The sequence below is a fragment of the Thunnus thynnus genome, chromosome 11 (genome assembly GCF_963924715.1).
Source record: "Thunnus thynnus chromosome 11, fThuThy2.1, whole genome shotgun sequence".
Taxonomy (NCBI): Eukaryota; Metazoa; Chordata; class Actinopteri; order Scombriformes; family Scombridae; genus Thunnus; species Thunnus thynnus.
The window spans coordinates 16,709,957-16,730,742 of NC_089527.1; the positions used below are offsets into that span (position 1 = coordinate 16,709,957).

Consider the following 20,786-nt stretch of genomic DNA (forward strand, 5'->3'; position numbering starts at 1 on the left):
CCAGTAATAAATGAATAATGACTGAATATTTTCTTGGGCTTAAACTTTTCTTTCAAGGATATTCTTATTTTTCCAGGAAACCTCTTGGAAATGATTAGGACCTGTAAAATAAAGCAATACCTTGACGGACACTATAATAAATCTACTTCAAATAATGCACACTCACAGTTTTTTATTCAACATTAACTGTGTCATGAAGACACTAACCATAGCATAACCCTTGTCCATTTTCACCTAAATCATTTTGATAGAACTTATAGGGGGTATTGTATTTATCATACATTACTAGCAGACACAACAGGAGAGTCTGAAACAATTATTAGGCCTAAAAGAAAGAAAAAGAGATAAAAGAAACCATTTTGAGACCAGCAATGCAAAAGAGGGCGAGCTTTAGTGTTGACATTTCAAGATGGAAAGCTCTGAAGATGGGCAAAGTTCTTTGTGACATCAAAGTTGTTTGTTTTTCCGCAGCAAAGGTAACTAGCTACATTAATCCATTTTAATTAACTAAATGAATTAATAATCTCCCTAATCATTATGATGTGAGTCATATAAACCAGAAACAGCCTCAGGGAAAAGCTTCAGTCACTTTGAGGGGAAATTGTTTATGCTCCTTATGTTGTAGAAAAATACCTGAATCAGATACTTCTGAGACAAAAAAATAAGCAGATTTTGGTTCATTAAATAAATAAACTAGAGATTTCCTATGTAATAACAGGTGACGGTGACAGTCTCCTTCACGGTTTCATTAATAAATCCTTTAATTCCTCTGAGCATTCATCTAAAAATCTATCATACAAAGTAAGAAAACAGGCACTGTATCTGCTTTTTCTTCCCCCTGTTGTTCCCTTACCACATATTTTTCACACTGATAATGCAGAGTGAACAAGGCTGCCGCTCCACAGTGCCTCTAACCATCTCATCTCAGCGTGCAGCGCTCAGGTACCTGGCTCTGTTTTCTCTCCCAGCCCTCGGCGGGTGAGAACTCATCAGAATTCAGCAGGCTTACCTGCCTGCCTGTTTCTCTTCACGCATTAGTTTTTTCGCTGTGGCACCGAAGCCGGGAAGCACAGACTGAAACGCAGGCAGGCAGGTAGACACACGCAGGTAGCTCTAATGCAAGCCACAGCCTTCCTGTTGACGTTTGTTTGCTCTTCACTGTCAACACTCAGTCAGCTGGTTAACACAGACATGTAAATAAGGAAACACTGCACGTTGTTTCTTCATCCATTACATGTAGTACAAAGAGCAATGATGAGGACTATTGGTGTACAGGGAAATTAGAAATAGATGAATATCTTCTACCAGGGAATGATTCAGTGCCGTATGATGTGACTGATTACAAAAAGATTCAATCGACATGAATGACTCACACTAAGCAAGTAATTCATACGTGAGGGACGGCTCATAGAAGCGTGACGTAAATCTAAAGTATCAACAGAAACATCTGTAGAGGCTGATTTTCTACTACACATCAGCTCAAAAGGATATGCAGATAATATCACCGCCGTGAAATAAAAAGTGAAACAAAACAAAATCATGTATCTACTGACAACAAGATAAAACACGTGCAGAGCTCTTGGACTGCACAAAGCTGTTTGCATACTGCTGCAGATATAAAATGATTTTTAGTTTTCCAGGTGTAATCGCTACAAATTAATTGGCAGTCGACGCTAAAATGCCACGGGGTGCCCGGCTGACACAAAACAAATCTTCTCCCGTCGTGCCACCTAAGCCGATGAAATGAGCATTTTAAAATGTTCCCTTTGCTTATTGCTGCGGCATAATATGTTTCTATTTAAATGAAAACTGTCTGTGACTCTGCAGATGCATTCACACATCCTGAATCGCCTACTGCAAAAGTCATTCTTGTCCTTGATTAATATAAACATACTGTATTTTATGCTGAACTTTCTTACATCCAGTACAGCAGGAGACCACAGCGGCAGGAAACAGTCGATTTCTCTGCAGCAGGGAGCTCATAAGTCAGAACTGTATCTGTCTTCTCAAGGGAGCTACACTGGCGTACACTGTGATAATACCACTGCGACAATGAAACATAACTGTTTACCCGAGGAAGAGTTAAGTGTCACTGAAACCACAATTAAATGTCTAAATGGGAAGCCCCAAAGACTTTTTAATGAAAAGACACGCTGACTCCAAACCAAAAAATATATTTCCTACTCAAATAGATTTATACCAACTGCCTAACAGGCCTAAAAAACACTTGTCAACACCTAAAACTGAAATATGACTATACATGATTATTGTGATGGACGTAAAACATTATGCACAATCCAGTGCAAATGCGATTTCTGCTAATCATGCAAAACACATGCAATCAGCTGTAAATACAGCATTTACAATTTAATTTATCGGTACTGAAACCAGTTCCCTTGCCACTGAGCCACAAGCATAAAACTGAAATAAATAAATAAACAGAGCGATGACTCAAGAGGACTTGCAGAGTCATGTGCTACGCTGCTCTGCCCTGTCCTGCGCACATCAAACGCTTGCTTTTCCTACACACTGCTACTTCACAAACTCCTCTGAGTCTCCGTCACAAAGCACGCAGTCAGCACTGTCACTGACAGGCACACAGCACCGACGACTCACACACACACACACACACACACACACACGCACACACGCACACGCGCGCGCACACACACATCTTAAACAAGCGGACACACTAACATATAGAGACTAGTGTGCCTACTCTTTCCTGCACGTACACACTTATGTATTTCTTGTGTCTTTCTCTCACACACACACACACATGCTCCCCAGTGCTAAAGGCTACTGACAGGTGGATACCAGCTCATACTGCGGTGGTGCAGTGTGGATCCGCTGTTAGCTGCTCCTCATGGCTGCGTTCTGTTGCTTTATGTTGAGTAGTGCAGCTTGCTCCTTAGGTCTCATCCTTTAATCTGCCAACCATAAGGTATTATACTGTGGCTGGAGGGCTGAGCCCGACTGTCATAGGTGTAGGTCCAGGCAGGGTTAACCTGGATCAATACCGCACGCACACCGCTCAACATTACGCAAGCCCTCAAACTGTTTGCCCGCCCGCTTTTCCTCTGTCTGTCTCCCCGCTCGACTACAGTCTGTCTCTCATCGTCTCTCTCTACCCGTCTCACTACTCCCTCCAGCTCCCTCTGGAGAGAGAGCTTTACTTGTTCACACACACACACACACACACACACACGAGCGCCTTCCCTCCTCTCTTCCCCCCTCCCCCTGTCTGCAGGGAAGTTCCTAACACACACAGAGAAAACATGTACAGTAACTAGCAGGAGGTGAGTGAAGATTCATCCTCTGACAAACAGAAAACACAGACAGGCCTGGTCAATAAGCAGCGTATTTCAAAACACCCCTGCCAGTCACAGCTGCCGTCACTGAGGAGTCCTTGCTCTCCAGACGCTGGCTGAACAAAGCTTTTGGAAACAGAGAAGCGCACACTGCGTTTCTCAAACGCAGGGTCGGGAACCTGCAGTCTGCCTGGGAGATCCTGAAACAGTCACACCTGACACGTGTAGTTTAATTACAGCTGTGTGTTTGCTTTTAATCATGGTGCCTCTTTCAAGTCCACTTTAAAGGATCTGAAAAATAACACCCTTGGTCAATGCGTTTCCTTTTACTATAAATGTGTTGTTTTGACTCAATTTAAGATAGTTTTAGAAAATTATACCTGTTTATGCACCTTAGCTGGATATTGTTTATATGTAGTGTGTGGGAGTTGTATTAACCTGTTTATGTTGTTTGTATTTGTTTTTTAATGTTGCTGTCTTGAAAAAAAGAGATTTTAATCTCAACAAGACCCGTTGAAAAAAAAGAAAAATGAAATGAATTCATCACACAGCATCATTTACATTTTTAAAAATCCCCTGCACAAGTTTTAGGACATAAATATAAAATATAATAGCATAAAAAAATGCTCCCTCATTGAATAATCCAGAATCTATAAATATACAAATGTTGGACACAAGATGTCTCATAATTCACTGTAAAGTCTATTCTCATAGTTTGTGCACTGGAGGCTTCAAGTTTCCACATCACATTTGTGTAAGTTTCATATTAAACCACGATTGGCTTTGTTGTGATGTCACATATCCTGCCCGTAGGTTTATGTCTTAAACTCACATTTAAGGAACTTGAAAGTGAAACCAGACTTTTAGTGTTGAACTCTGCACATTCATCATTCTGCACAGTGAAGCTCAAACACTCAACAGAAGTAACAAGAAAAAGTCATTTTTGACTTTTGAGGGAGACTTTAAATGGAGCAAGTATTAACAGCAGGTTCAAGGTTTTAAAATGTGAATTAGCAACTTTTCTTCATCTTCTGTACTTATAAATTGAAATATCTTTGGAATTTTTGCTGTTGGTCGAACAAAACAAGCAATCTGAAGACATCACCCTGAGCTCTGGGAACTTGAGATACTAATTTTTTTTCACTGTTTCCTGACATTTTACAGATCAAATTAATTAAACATTAATCATTTTTTATTGCAGTTAGACACTTAATATAAACCAATCTAAACATCACAAAGAATTAACTTCTTTTAAAAGTGCACATGGAGGAAAAAGTACCACCGGCAAAAGATAAGAACAGATAAAGAGATTAAATGAATTGCCGACTACCAGCAATTTTAAAAGCATGAGTGAAGTGTAGTAAAGTAAACAAAGTGTGGTAACTTCGATAAGCCATCAAGAGATTAACAAGGCGGAGGGATTATCTATATAGGACGCACTCGTGCAGGTTGGGTGGGACAGTACAAACGGGTTTAAGGTTAAAATTACATCAATATCCGGTTCTGTGTATAGAGAGAATAAATTCAATTGACCCTCTGCAGAGGATGAGCATAGCAGGGAAGAAAAAGTGAGGATGGGAAAAACAACTAATCAGCATCACTGTTTTCCTCGCCATCGTCTGTAAAAGAGCAGTTTTTTTTTTTTTAATGGTTATGGGTGTCTGGCTCTACGATGGGTGGAGTCAAATGGATAAGAGCCTCCAATACATTAATTACATTATAGTGCTCCTCCCAAAACCTTAGATCATCTTGTGTCATGTGACTCCCAAGTGGCTCAAGTGGCATTATCCCTGTCACACTTTAATCCTGCAGCTAAAATGGCTCCAAATCCTACTCTGTGAAATGAGGCAGGGGGCTTGAGGAGGAAGTGGACTGAACGTGGTTTGGAGGTGTGTGTGTGCGCGTCTCAATTAGAGGCGGGAATGAGAGGAAGGAAGGAAGGAAGGAAGGAAGGAAGGAAGGAAGGAAGGTATAGCAGGTTGAGTTCGGAGGATGTCTGTATGGTGTGTGGGAATGTAATTAAATTATCGGAGGCTCTGACAAGTGTGTCAGCCTTAATCAATACGCGATAAATACTCAAGTAAATATCTTGAGTTGACATCGATATCTCAAGTTAGGAGCCTGAGCTTCCACAGAGGAAGAGAGCGGGTGGGAATGGCTGTTGTGTGGGCAGCATTTAAAGTGAGACAGACAAGGCGAGAGAGAATTATTGGTGATTGTGCAAAAGCCTGAGGGAGAGGTTTGTTGTTGGTGCCTCTTATATATGTGACTACAAGACACTCAGTAGTGCTGAAACCTCTGCCAAGCCGGAGCGATTCTTCAACTCGCAAAAGCTGCAGCCTCCGTAACGGTTTATGTTTGTTTATTGTTTGTCTTCCTGGTTTGATTTTCTAACAAAATGCTACAGTATGTGAGTGAAACAGCACACAAAATAGCTAAAGATAACACATCAGGGTGGAAATCTCAAATCCTTATCAACACCAAAATCTAGAAACCAAACTTTACCTAAATATATTTTGTAATAAAAAAGAATAAACTGCTGAGGGACAAACCACAGTTTAAAAAAAAAATCATTTTGTTATAGAAAAGGCTCAGATCCACCTGAGGCTCAGTATCAAAACACTAATAACAATGAGAGAAGGTCTCTGATTTGTGAGAAAGGATATTCAAGGGTGCAGTCCACTAATTTAACAACTATTTCCAGCCCTGCTCGAGCTTACGACTCTCCTCCGCACAGAAACACCAAAACAAATCTGCAAGCATTTACAGGCCGGCTGCTTTCATCATTCCTGGCAGAAAACATACGAGGCTGGTTCCCCTCTTTAACAAACACCCTGTCTAAGTTGAGGGGCTATTAGGAGTGAGGGCTGACCTGAAATCCTAGCCGCTCATTCTTTGACACAGCCACAACAACTGCTCTGAAAACCTGTGGCTGTGTGTGTGTGTGTGTGTGTGTGTGTGAAGGCCAGGGGGATCTGAGCATATCACAAAATGGTAATTGGATCATTTGTCATATTTGGACCTCATCGTTGATAAGGTTAACATCTACTGTACAGTGGTGGACTGTATTTTACACAGACACTAAGAGCCTGCAAAAAAAATGGCCCGTGTCAAGGAAGGCAAATCAGAGCTGTTTTGTCTGGTGGCATTTCTGTTATTTGTACTGACGTTTGATCAAATCAGAGCCCATCTGTGTGTGTGTGTGTGTGTGTGTGTGTAGACCTGGCTTGTGAATCATGTGCTGAGAGCGCAGGGATAAACCAGCTTTGATGATGTGCAGTGCATGAGGAGGAAGCAAAGCAGCGATACTCTAAATGCTCCAAGAGCACCTGAGGTGCGCGGAGCATGGCCGCGCATCCGTCCAAGTGTGCAACAATTACACTCAACATGAGGAAGAACACACACAATTCCTGTTAAATTAGACTTTTCTCCAAGCATTTTGTTCTTGAATCGTCTACAGCAACTCCACATCTACACCACCGTCTCTCTGACATCAAACTCGCCTTTGAAGCTTTTCATTCTATATGTCTGTAATTTATTCTCCCACAACGTCAAGCAACCGGAAACCGTGCTGCCCGGAGTCACTCCTAACACCACTTAAAACAAAAACCATCTCCAAAATGAACTGTTGCCTCCCGTTTGGGAGCAACACACACACACACACACATACACACACACATGTAATGACATGCACACAGACGTCTACTGTTGTCGAAGAATTCCAATAGCGGTAACCACAACTCTACTAAGAATAAACAGCCTGTCTCTGTTACACAATCTGATAGGATGGCTCACATTCAGCTTACAGTACATAACATACAGTTGTACGCTATTCACACCCGCTCACGCAAAACACACAGCCGGCTTCATTCTGCACTGCCTAGCTGTGCCAGGGAGCAGTGACACTGTGGAGGGAGCGAGAGACAATGCATGGAGGCAGTACACTCAAAAAACTGAAATATTGTCTTCAATTGAATTTATTTTGTCAACAGGTTTCACGAAATTGTATGAGGTTAGTTAAAAGCAAACATGTTAAAATCATCGATGAACTTGTATTACGGTAACACAATGATTGTGAATCGAGTCAATTAAATAAAATAACTTCTGATCAACAAGAGATATTTAAGCTTGAACAAATGAAGTCAGTTATAAGGATTTAAAGTATATATAAATAGGCTACATATTTTACATGTATCCTTTCAACATGTATCTAATTTGTAGTAGTACAATAAAATTAATTTAAGTTTAATTGATTAAGACATTATGTTTTCATCCAATTTAATTTTTACTAATTAGTTTGACATAATTCTAGTTTGTCAACAGGTTCCACACAAATAAATTTGGTACACACAACATGTTTTTATTTCCTTTATTCACCAACACAGCACTGATCCAGTTCACATTTTGGTGCCACTTGGCCCCAAAAAAGAATACATTAACTTTTTTGGCATCATAAGAGTAGCACATATAATTAACGCTGCAACTATTAGTCGATTAATCAATTAGTCGATTGACAGAAAATTGATCGTAACCTATTTTGATTAATCAATAGTTTTGAGTCGTTTTTAAAGAAGGAAAAAAATGCTAAAATTCTCTTAAATGTGAATATTGTCTGGTTTCTTTAGTCCTCCATGACAGTAAACTGAATATCTTTTGTTATGGACTGTTGGTCAGGACCATATATGACACTTAAGGTTGCATCTTGGTGTATAAAATGCCAGACTATGGTCAAAAATGTCAATCACAGTTTCGACTAATCGATTAATAGAAAAAAATAATCAACAGAATAAATGATCATGAAATTAATCATTGGTTGCAACCCTACATATAATAAACCAAACTTTCAGTTGGCAACATTATGGCGCTGCATGGTCCAACACTACTAACAGTTGTAAACCTTAAAGCAGCATAAAAATCCAATAAAACATCCGTTCATTTCTCAGTATTATGGTCTAACAATACAACAGGCTTGCAGTTTTCAGATTTTTTGTAACAGCATAGTGGTCTAACAACCATCTAACAACCATCAGCACACTTGCCACTATCAACTTCTATTTTAGCATTGTGGGGGAAAATAACCTGAGATATAAACATTTTAATAAATATGTCAACTCGTTGTTGCAGGATTCTGTTAAAGTAGAGTTTTTAGCGTAGCTTGGTGTTAAAGAAGTCCGCAAAATATCCATTCAATCGTCAACAATTTCGGTGAAGCACGGTCTCTCAATTCAACATCCTTTCACTTGACACTTTGTAGTACCACTAGAATACCACTTTTCACTTATGGTAGTAGTTTTCCACAAGTTTGCCAAATCATCAGTTATTTTTCTGAAGTGTAGTTTTCGCTGCTCTGCTATTTTCAAAAAGGTAAACATCATTTTATTCAGTTTCGGCCCAAAATATAAGTTTCCCTTTTCCAAAGAACATTCAGCATCCATTGGCTTATTCATAAAGTTGTTTTTGAGCATCTGTACCTTAGTAGAGAGTCTGCAAGCATCCAGTTATAGGAAGAGCTTCTGAAGTACTTCAGAGAAGGCTTTCAGCTCCTGAGGATAACTGAGGTTCAGTGCATATATACACCCATTAAGAGCGCACATGCAGAGGAGATGTCTCCCAAGTCGTGCAGAACTTCAACACCCTCAATCACTATTCCAACATCGGCTGGAAGAACGGTGGCATCACCTCCCTCAACACTGATGCTGTAGATGCCAAGGATTACTTGTTCAAGCCCCCTCTGAACAGCATCAGAATCTTTTACATGGGAGAAAAAAAGGACAAAACCAAACTATGAAATCACAGATTGCAAAGAGTAATTTTTGCATTTCAGGTTTCCCTTATATAATAATTTAGCATGAAAATAGCATGACACTTCTAACAGTGTTATGTGTTTAAAAATAACAAGATGCAGTAGTGCCCTTTGATTCTATCAAACCTTAGAGATATAACTTTATATTATTTAATATATACACTCATCACGCACTTTATTAGGAACATTTGTGAAATCTAATGCAATCCAATCTTACAGCTCTGCCATATATTTTAGCTTATAAATTTCCAATTTTTTTTTACATTGTGTCAACAAATGTTCCCCTTATTTTGCCCCCTCATGTATGTTAATGGGGTAGACACAATATTTGGAACACTTTTCAATATAATACACTCCAGTGCACCACAACACACTGCGACCACAGTAATAAACATTAAGTAGAATTATCAACTTTCTGACAATGTCCGTAAGAAACTGAAAATGTATACTTTTTGTAAAAGTAGAATTTATTGTATCAGCAGTAACTTCAGCAGCTCTGAGATGGCTGAAAGGTAACCCAGTAACAAGCCTGATATTGAGATTCACATACAGACTATGTTATGTTTTCACAGTGGAAACGTGTTCAAGGACTGGCGGGTCTCAGCAAGATAAAGCAGAAAGACCTGGGTCATGCAGCTAACATGCTAGCTAATATGTGCAAGACCCACTTACTCTGTATAACTACACAAGCACGTTAAAAATATAGAACGTCTTGTATCACAAATAGAAAATACAATCATGCTCAATATGAAAATACAATGACAATAGGTACGGATGAAAAGAAATGTCCTCCTACCTCTTCCAACTTGGAAAACGAAGACCAACAGAAACTTGTCCACCAACAATTAACGCAGGGGAGATTTGGAGGTAAACCATAGACTCTAAAAAAGTATGGACGTAGTCACCATGACATGACCCATTGGTTTGTGGACTGCAGTTTTGAAACCTTGTGTTCAATGATTTAACCATTTGACCATCTTTGATTTTTGGAGCCAGAGGTGACCATATTTGGAGCTGTCCCTAGCGCTAGCTGCTAGTTTAGTTAGCACTGTGCATTTACAGTTTATGATTAACTATATAATATAGATATAAATAATGCTAATGCTAATTTTCGTTAGCAAAAAACAGGCTTAAAACCATTCAAACAAAATGTACTTACTGGAAAAACTAGACATCTGACTCCTCAGAGGGTCTTTTAGTGCAACCAAACACTGAACAAGACTTTATTAGCTGAACAAAATGTGTCAACTAACTTTCATGAACTGAAAACATATTGTGAAACGCCTATAATCTGTGAATACACTGTGGTTACATTACGTAATCAACGTTGTCGCTGTGGCAACAACTTGTAAATCACAAGGTAGCCATGCCCTAAAGCATACACTGCTTTATCATCAATTTTATTTTAAATAGGACCACAATTTACAAAATGAACGTCAAGTTGTATTAAGGAAGACTTGAAACTAGCGATTGAGACCATAAACTCATTAGGAAACTGTTTATTGAGGTAATAAATCAAGTGAGAAGTAGGGTCATTTTCTCATAGGCTTCTATACAATCTGACTTCTTTTTGCAACCAGTGGAGTCGCCCCCTGCTGGCCATTAGAAAGAATGCATATTTAAGGCACTTCCGCATTGGCTTCATTTTTCAGACTGGGAGCTACCCGTTTGAGGTAAACTAGAAACAGTTGTGTGGTCTGAAGTATGTTACTCTTCTTCATCTTTAGGGTTTTATGCCAACTGCTATTGTATTGCTACCACCTTCTGGATGTAAGAAGTATCTCAATCCTAATTCACTTAACTTAAAGGGTTTGTGATTAAACAACATATCAATATTTTGTACAGATAAAGAGAGACACAATTACATGGACTTGATTAGAAAATATATTTTAACTTAAAGGGGACTTATTATGCTTTTCCTTATTTTCTGTCTATGTATTATTTTACAATGTTAGATTTTCATATTCAACATGTCCAAACTGTCAAAATAATGAGGTAAATGTATGTAGACGTAACGCCTGTGAGCAAAAAGCAGCAGACTGAATGCTTGGTTTCCAAAGTTTTTTTCTACTTTCAGCCCAAGTCGACATTGGCTTGTGACAGATTTCTTTATGGTCATCTGTTCACTGCTCTGCTCCGCTAACATTGCGGCATTTTTCCATTGTTTTGGGGGTAGTCACACTGAGCCATGACTCCAGTCAAACTGGCACGCTCTGAGTGTTTTTCCATTACACAGCACAGCAAAGTAAAATAAGTTGTTTACCTGTTGGAGTTGTGCTGGTCATCTGCAGGTCTTGGCTGCTTGTGCTATCCCTCCCTGCATTATTTCTAACTGATCCTCTGAACAAAAAGCTCCAAATATCTCCATATGTTCTTGTGTCGACAACGCCGATAACAACGCTCTGCTAACTTGGTGAGGAACACAGGAAAAGTCTCCTTTTATTTAGTCATTTAAAAGCTTTTAATATGAAGTGGCAAAAGCAGGAAATGTTGGGTTTTCATCGGCAGCAACTTAACACTACTCTGATACGTGCTGTCCCTCAGCTTTCAGAAAACTGCCCAGTCAGAACAGAGTGGGCTCATCGTGAGGGGGGCCTTTAAGAGACAGAAGCTAAAACTGCCTGTTTAAGACAGAGGCTGAACTGAGGAGCTGCATAAAGGGCCAGTATAAGATAAGGAGGTTTTTGAACTGTGAATCATGTAAAGCTACTCAGGTGGAGTCTAAATATAAAAATATAGAGCTGGAAATTAGCATAATAGGTCCCCTTTAACAAAGACATTTATTTTAAGTAAACTGAAAATAAAAAATGAATATGAAGTACACAACCTGTTCTTTGAGTGTACATATGACATGGTATGCTGACACAAAACATGCACATGGGAGGAAGAGGAGGAGAAGGAGAGGGAGGAAGAGGAGGAGGAGGAGGAGGAGGAGGAGGAGGGGGATGAAGGGTAAACAGAAACCAAATGCTGCAGTGGAGAGAGAGTGTGACGTTGCCTTGAGCAAGGAGGTGAACCGCAGCTGCATCTTGTGGAATTTACCATCAATGAAAATGAAAATCACCTGAGTGAGCACAGAATGAGTTTGTGGTTGCTCAGTAAAATGTCGAGAAAAAAAAAATAGCACTTTTGGTTTCACTATTCTTAACAGGCAAAGACCCCATTAACTTCTGCAATCCTCCTACAAGAAAAATGCATGACTGCTTCAGCATCAAATATTTACTAATGCGGTGAGTTGAAGATGTTTTGGCCTTCAGGTTTTCACAAGATTGTGCTCTCTTCAATTTTAATTAGATTTGTGTCAGTGTGCACTTCATTTCACCTAGTGGGGACACGCAATTCATCAATCAGTGTCATAATGTTCTTTGCATGTGTAACGTGCTGCATTGCTGAGAAGTATCAAGAACTCCAGGCCAAACACACACACCCAATCAATCAACTGACTGGTATCCTAGCAACTTGCACATACATTTTGACAAACTGATAAAAAGATAGCATATAAAAATGGGAACATTATAGCTTGGAAACCTCAGGACTGAGATAGTGCTCCTCATGTACTGTACAACAGCGCTGCTGCAGCAGCTACTGCACCCATGGGAACCCTTGAGCACACACTGTTTAGTCAGACACACACAGATTAAAAACTTCAGGATAAAATATTCTGTTCCTCCGGGAAAATATTAGCAAAGGGTCAGCAAGACAACAACTATTTACAAACTGTTTTCACATTCTGCTCATGGCCCAGAGTGTGCAGCTCATCAAAAGGACTCCCGTTAGGCCCCTTCCTTCTGAGCACTGAGATATGGAAACTCCAATTCCATCGCTTACTCACTATGGCTTTCTTTCACATACATGCTCTGTCTGTCTCTCACACTGTGACTGGCTGCGTACTGGCATGTGCTGGGTCATCTGGCAGAGAGGCAGATGGAGCAGTCCTACTCTCCAGCACCTGCCTGGCCCACATTAACCGACTCATCTCTGTGCTCAGCAAATCATAGTCAGGATCACGCACAGCTGCTTAAAACAACAGGCTTATGCATATCACAACTGCCAAATAAAGCCTGTTGCAAGCGCAGCCACAGCTCAGTCCTGTAAAACACTAAAATAAAGACTGATACGTGGACATTTAATCCAAGGAGGTTTTTTTTTTTAAATGGCAAAAACCCAATATCAAAAAGCAAATCAATACTTTTTCACTGAACAAGATGAACAAAATCATTAAAGGAATAGGTCGAAAGTTTGGGAAATATGATCATTCACTTTCTTGCCGAGAGTTAGATGAGTACATTAATACCATTCTCAGATCTGGAGAGTAGTATCAATTTTCTCATCTAATTAAATCTAGTATTGGGGTTCCCAAACGACAGGTTGAGGTGCCAGATCAAGCCCCCGAGACGATTTCATAAGACTCCCCACATGTTTAAAACTTGTTACATCCAGCAAATTAATTCTTTATTCTATTTTCTTTCAGTCTTTCATTTGAGTGTAATGATCTAATTTTCAAGCAATGCTGCAAAAATAGAGCATATAAATTGGCACACATTTAACCTTTAGAAAGCCGCGCCTAACTGTGCAACTTGTCAACATAACACACTTAAGCTATAGGACCAACAGAACTTTGATTTACTACAGTGCGCCAGACACACAAACATATCTTCTTCTAAACTTGGAGGACAGACAGTCTCAAGAGAAGATGGAGTTTTATGTGTTGCTTTCTGTCTCATCTGCAACGACAAAGCTCCTTTCTCCAGAAACACAATCTCAACTGGCCTTGTCTACTAAATCCAATGTGCATAATGATAGGGAGGAGGGAGAGAAGAGTTGCTTAGCTTTGATGTGTATATTATTGAAACTGATTTTGTATTTGCTTTACATGATTTAAACTGTCTATCGAATTATCTGTAACTCTAGAAATTCATCCTGCTAATAGTAGCCTGAGAAGTTCATTTTAACATCAAACCACCAGTCAGGAGTCCACATATACAGTATGTCAAGGTGGCTCTCTTGCACTCAAAGAGGGTACCAACACCTTAGGGGAAAGAAATCAGTTGATAGGGCAAAAGAATGTAAGATAAAGAGTTGATGTGAGAAAACGTATGATTTCATTTTCTGTCAGTCTGACCCTGGAAGCCAGAATTCCCACTCTTTGTGAGCAGACAGGTCACAGTCTGCTTAGAGAGGGGTGAACCCACTTCAAGCCACCGACAGCCTCACTCAGCCTGCCAGGGAGCCTCACAGACAGGGGGAGGAAATACTGCCCTCTATCAGCAGTGCTCATTTCTCCCCATGTAGGAGCAGACAAACACACTGAAGGAAAAAGGATAAACACAAGTGTCACATACACACGTCTTTGACTCGGAAGTCTTCTCCATGTCCTCTTCTTCCGTCAGAGACAGTATAAAACAGAAGGAAAACACAATGGTCAGACTGTGTTCCAGGTTGTGTTCGGAGGCTCAGCTGTGAGCGGACCTAACTGTAGATGACTTGTTCTGGGAGGGGGGGGTGGGTGGGTTGTGGGGGGGGAGTGGGGGGAGTTCCCTGCTTCCGTTGCATACATATGGAAAAGGATGGAAATGATGGCTCCGAGTGGGTTTATGAATAAGAAAGGTCACAAAAGGGCTGAGGCTGTGACATAGATGGGCAGCCCACTCAGCAGTTTTCCTTGCTGCACTTGTGGAAAGTAAATGAGTACTTGAATGTTTCAATGGAGAAGATTTACACGGGCATTTTTACTGAAGCACCTTGCTGGGATATGTATTCACTGTCATATAAAATCAGCACTCTGACCACTGCACCGCCCATAGCAGGAGCCACCAACACACAGCTGGACTGCAGTCCGAGACTTGCAGCTATAACCAGTAGGCAGCCTCCACTGTCCTGGGAATGGTTGGAAATTATAGGGCCCCTAAACTGACAGTAGAGGACTGACAGTGATATCAAAATCTCAATAATCCTTACTTGTCGGGTGAATCTCATGCAGTAACATTTTTTTGTGTGTTGTCCTGTACACAGAAAGACTTTGGGTTCATACTCTGAAAGCCTTTATCGTTCCAGCTCTCCTCCTATTACTAAGCAAAACACTCAAAACTGGTTCCCATGGCAACGTGGAGAACCTAACCTGGAACAGTTGGAACTGAATGCAGCGCGACCTGTAAACACACATGGACACACAAACACATATTCGCACGAGCACAATGGCAGCAGTTTTGCTCAATTTTGCCTTTGCTTCGACTTTTGCTGCTTCACAGAAAACTCAAAAAACATCCACATAGGAGAAGTGGTGTGTAAAAAAAAATCCATGTATGTTGCTTCTTTACTGCAACAAATGTGGCTGTGGCCTAGCAAGGTAAGAGGCTGACAAATATCCGGGGAGTGGGGGGGTTAAGGTCCGGCAGAAGAGATTAAGAAGGCCATTTGACCTGGGTGAAGCTTTGGGCCAACAGCATTCCCAGCTTGACGCTCTAAGCCAGTGTCTCGATCCCTACCACCCAACCCGCTTGATTGGCTGCGTGTGAGCATTACGGCTCCTGGCTCACTCCGTGTCGCGCTCTGATTGGCTCGCTGGGAGTTTTCGCCATATTCATTTCACCTGTTCAAGACCCGTCAGAGCACCCAAGTTCCACAGGGATGGTGGGGTTATATGGTGTTGATATGGGACAAGGACAGGGTCTGCCTGTGTGAGAATTGCCACCTGCTGTGCGCCTCAGCTGCCCACCCGTCCATGGAGACCACACCCTTGGGTGTCCACTGGGAGCACTGGCACACTCAAGGGTGAGAAACACTAAACTTTACATCCTGTTCAGCTGGGATTCACCACAGCCTCTCTGTCTCTCCAGTGTCCTCCTCAAGCTGCGTGTGAACATACATGTGCATAAACACCCACCCTCATATACATGCTGCACACACACAAGAGAAACAGACTGAGCAAACGGACAGATGTAGCAGCTGCTACATCTTCAAATTACTTCCCCAAAAAAGAACTTGGTGTACAAACTGCGCTACTAATAATCACGATTTTAATTCATTAAATATTCACATGCAGCACATTTAAGATTCCAGCGATTCATCAAACTCTACTCCGCAAATCAGCATCCTCAAACATCTGCTCAAAACAATGTCCCGTAGAGGATTAAGATTTTGTAGAAACAGCAAGTGTTGTCTAAAGCACACCTGGTAAACAGGTCTGTAAGAAAATTAAAATATGCAAAAGAATAAGTTGAATTCACTCACTCCATCAGCACCGAATGTGACGTTTCTGTCCAAAATGACCAGAATATAATTCTTATATAATCAGTGCTGCCAGAGTTATCGAGAAATCAACTTTTTCTTTCATTTTGTAGAAGCAGAAACTGCCTTCAACAAGCATATGAGATAAGTGATCATATGTGTCATCAGTAACAAACTCTCTGCCAGACATTTAGAAGAAAAATGGCTTCAGTGGCTCAGTTCGAGGAGGTTTTATGCCTCTCATCTCTAATCAATGAAGGTTTATTTTCCTTCTACTATTCCTTTACTTCCAGTCATTCAATAATAACAACTAGTGAGTACTAATGTGTAACGGTGAGGTCACAAATAGAAACAAAGGCAGAAGAAGCACCCCCTCTGACTGAGTGCCCTGTTGGATGAATACAGTTTCGCAGCCAAAACTGCTATCTGTCACTGACCAAGCACATCAGCAACTGCTGCTCCAATTCTGTCACTTCCCTTCACGTGAAACCATCTCCAACCAGCCATGGACAAGTAGTGAAGTCTCGTTTTACTTCTCTCATCTCCGGTATGTTTGGGTGACGTATTATTAGCAGAAAAATGCGAGACTTGGGATGTCCAGTCAAAACAATCCTCCTCATCCCCGGGCCACACCTTCCACACCTCCTCACTGCTGCTCCTAGCTGGAGAGTCATGTCTGATGATTATTTAACTCCTGGTTGTAATGAGTGTAATGCTGCTGTAACATATTAGTCATGCAACAGGTTGGAGAGGAATGTGAGTGACAGCTTGCTGAGAAATGAATCTCTGCAGTTGCTGCTGTGATGTACATGCAAGTGTCTGTTAAAAGAAAGACTCAAACTCTCAAGGAGCTTTAACAGCGGTCCCACGGGTCTGATAGACTCACAATGAATTTACAATTCTCTCACATCTAATCTCGCTGTTCCCCTAAGCTATGTATTCTCTTGCACTAGATGGTCTGTTATCACTTCAGGAGAAAAATACACTACTCTGGCTTTCGTTAAAAAAAAAGTTAATAATTGATTTACAAATTTAGCAGCGCTGAAATTTAAATGCAGCGGCTTCAACACACTCAAAATACATAGCCTTTATCTAATACATGGCGAGGAGTGAGTCATTATTTCTGGGGGTGCTAATGATTATTCTTCACACAGGAGCATTATTTTACACCACAGGGACTCAGTCAAATATAAATTGCTCTAAAGCACAAAGTATACTCTCTTCTTCACCCCCCCATTAGTCAAAAGCCTGCAACAAGCCAACAGTGAGTTAAAAAGACACCAACAATACTCTTCAGGGCAGAAAATGAACACAGTTGAGAGACACCTTGGTTATCTGCTGCCCTCGTTCCTCAAAGCAGATCACTTTGAGCGATCCCTCCTCACAGACAGGTGAGGGGAGACATTAGGAAGAGGGTGCAGCGGATGTGGCTGTAGAGGGGAACAGTGCAGCGCCTCCTGCTATCACCGGAGCCTGAATTGGAGAGCTTCCCCTACACCCAGGATCAACTGGGGAGTATTAATGGATTCGGAGTGGATCAACTGATGGCTATCGTATTTCACTGTTTTGACTCAGAGCGCACTGACAACCCAACACACACATCTGCATGTGCACTGTGGTGCAATGCAGATGTTTACACCCATGTCTTGGTTTGTATTATTTTGTAAGAAATTGCTCTTCCAATCAATTTTGCTTCATCAAACAACATTATCTTATAAAGTTAGACAGTTCAACTTGTTTTTGTTGTGATGCAACCAAGCAGAGTGTTCAATCACAAGTTCATCGCTTGTTTATTTGAGTGTATTTTCAATCCAGGTTAACTCAAAGGTGTAGAGAGATAAGTATGAGAGGAAATGTCTGGTTTTAACAGCAAAACAAGCCAGTAAACAAACGCGTGTACTATTCAAGAAGACATCTTTAAATGTGTTTATCCCACAACAACACTGATGTCTCCACATGCTTAATATTACTCACTGATCACAGCTCACTTTAGTCTCTTTGTCCACACCTTCCACACCTATTCGATAGTCAAGCAACGCTGGATATCATTAATATAGCACCGATATCAATTAACACCAAGTCACACACTGTTTCCTCGTGTGTTGCACCAGCAGAGACTTCGCCACGTGCTTTGCTTAACAAGGACACTTAACAGGGAGGAAATTTCAGCATAAGCCACCATGAAAAAAATATGCAAAAATGCATTCAAGATATTTACAGTTGAACAAACAAACTTAATTTTCTGATCAAACAAATTTGTGTTCTTCCAATCAAATTTAGACCATATAATTAATAAATTAATAATAATCATGCTCCATAAATCTAATTATTTTCTTCAGTGTTTTATGACTTCTGAGGTTTGATTTAACAGTTTATTTTTTAAAATCTACAATTATAGAACAAGCTCAGATGTTTATAACAATCATACTACCTGTGTCAAAAATATGATTTTAAGTTTTACTCACTAAAATAAAAAATATTCAATTAATTTTAAATAGCAGTTGTCTCAGGAATGAAATCTAATCAATATGAAGTCAGCTTCATTATTATAATACTGATCAATTGAACAAAACAATCCTAATAATTATTAAAAGTATATTTGAAATATGAATGACAATGTGAAACTAATTATTCTGCATTTCCAGAGACAAAAAGCTTCAAAAGCTTTTTTTAAATAAAATCAAAATGCTAGTTTACTTTGATAAAATTAGTCAGATCCAAATCAGGCACAAACTGGCGCCACTGAACTAATTTGTAATTTCAAAATATAAAATTAATTTAAGTGACATAACATTTAAATGAGAAACATGATATCAAAATCACAACAATTCATACCTTTGTCTTTACTATGTTATTTAAATTTGCATTTAAAAAAAGGCCTGGTCCTTTACATAATAAACTCATTAGCAAACAAAATGTTATTACAAAGGCAGAATCATTAGTCAGTATTTTTTGTCCCTAAAAATAGAGATAATTTAATTATTAATCCCACTATGCCTGTCAGCACAATGAAGACATTACACAACAAAACACCACTAAAAAACAAACACACAGCAAACAGCAGCCTTTACAAAACCAAGAAATGCCAGCAGGCCTGAAGATGAGACTCACACACAGCTTCTTAAAGGACAAAACAAAAACTGATGATTGGTTCACTGTTTCACTGTGACTCCACTGCAGAAACCATGGATATTTAAAATCCATCCCATAAGAATACCTATAATTATTTATACTATTATTTAAATGAAAGATTGAGAAAATAACATCAAGAAATGAAATATATAATTTTATAATTCTGTGTCTGTATTATTAAATATAAATTTCATGTGTCAGTATGTGCAAGACAACTAGAATGAATAAAATTATATCATAAAAAGATAAATCTAAATTTGCAGCTAATCCTCTATAAATGACCACAATATAAATTACAACATCTTTCAATGTAGGACGAAAAAAATGTGTATTTTAAACAGTCAGTTTTATAACAATGTGAATATTTTTGCTGTAGTTGACATGCGCAGGCTGAACAATGACTACAAACACTTTTTGGGAAATTTCAACATTAAATTCTGAAAGTGCAAAAGCATCCTCGCTTTGAAATGATTTGATCAAATAATATGAGGTTACACCCTCCACGTGTGATTTCTCCCAGTTTTACACTGGCTCTGTGTTTCATAATGAACACCTGTACGTGTCATACGCTGCACACACGTCGACCTCACGGATATGGCGAACATTACGCTATAAAGGCCTGTACAGCTCATGCAGCAGCTCCAGCAGCTCCACACACAGCCGATTGGACGCATGCAGGCACATGTATGGACATTTGCGCCATCTGATTCCGCCTATAGCCGTGCAGTGTGCAGGGCCATCATGGCAGCCATTATGAGGCTCTCCAACATTGCCATGGCCTACGTGCACATTAACTGTGGGGAGTGGCGCAGGCTGTTACACCATGTTGCGCCCTGCAGTTTGCAAAGAACACACTCAAATCAAGCCATAAAGCGAGGAAATAACACAGCAGCTCGATCACACGATGTTTTAAACGTACATATTTCTCTCTACGGTGTCAAAGCACAAAAAAGCGAGAGCTGTGGTGCAGGAAAGTGTAGCCTGCAGAGGGGGAGGACTATGCTGGAAGCGCATAAAGTATGGGTCACGTGTTCCTCCACACGGGGCTTGAATATTTACCTTTTTGTCACGCAATGTAGTCTTTCCCTACAGCTAAAGGCAATGTAGTGAAAAAAGGTGGCTCTATATGTTCTGGGAGAGTGTAGGCTGCATCATATGCCACAAACGAAGCAGTTTAATTACGCATTACGCACAGGGAAATGCTGCATATTTTTAATTAGCCTATTATCCAAAGCAATTAAAAACTCATGGATGTCTGCTGTTTGTAAACTGCGTGGACGAGCTGATACAAAAAGCACAAAACATGGCAGTGT

General features: G+C 40.1%; 1 protein-coding gene and 1 long non-coding RNA gene across 5 annotated transcripts in view; both read right to left on the bottom strand.

The window, feature by feature from the left end:
- Positions 1-20,786, bottom strand: part of igf2bp2a (insulin-like growth factor 2 mRNA binding protein 2a) — a 69,245-nt gene that overhangs the window by 35,422 nt on the left and 13,037 nt on the right. The gene's annotated exons all lie outside the window — the stretch shown is intronic.
- On the bottom strand, positions 7,667-14,582 carry LOC137192594 (uncharacterized). The gene is made up of 2 exons (XR_010930590.1): positions 9,911-14,582; positions 7,667-9,059 (listed from the first exon to the last, which is right to left on the bottom strand). It is a non-coding gene; the product is annotated as an uncharacterized lncRNA (long non-coding RNA).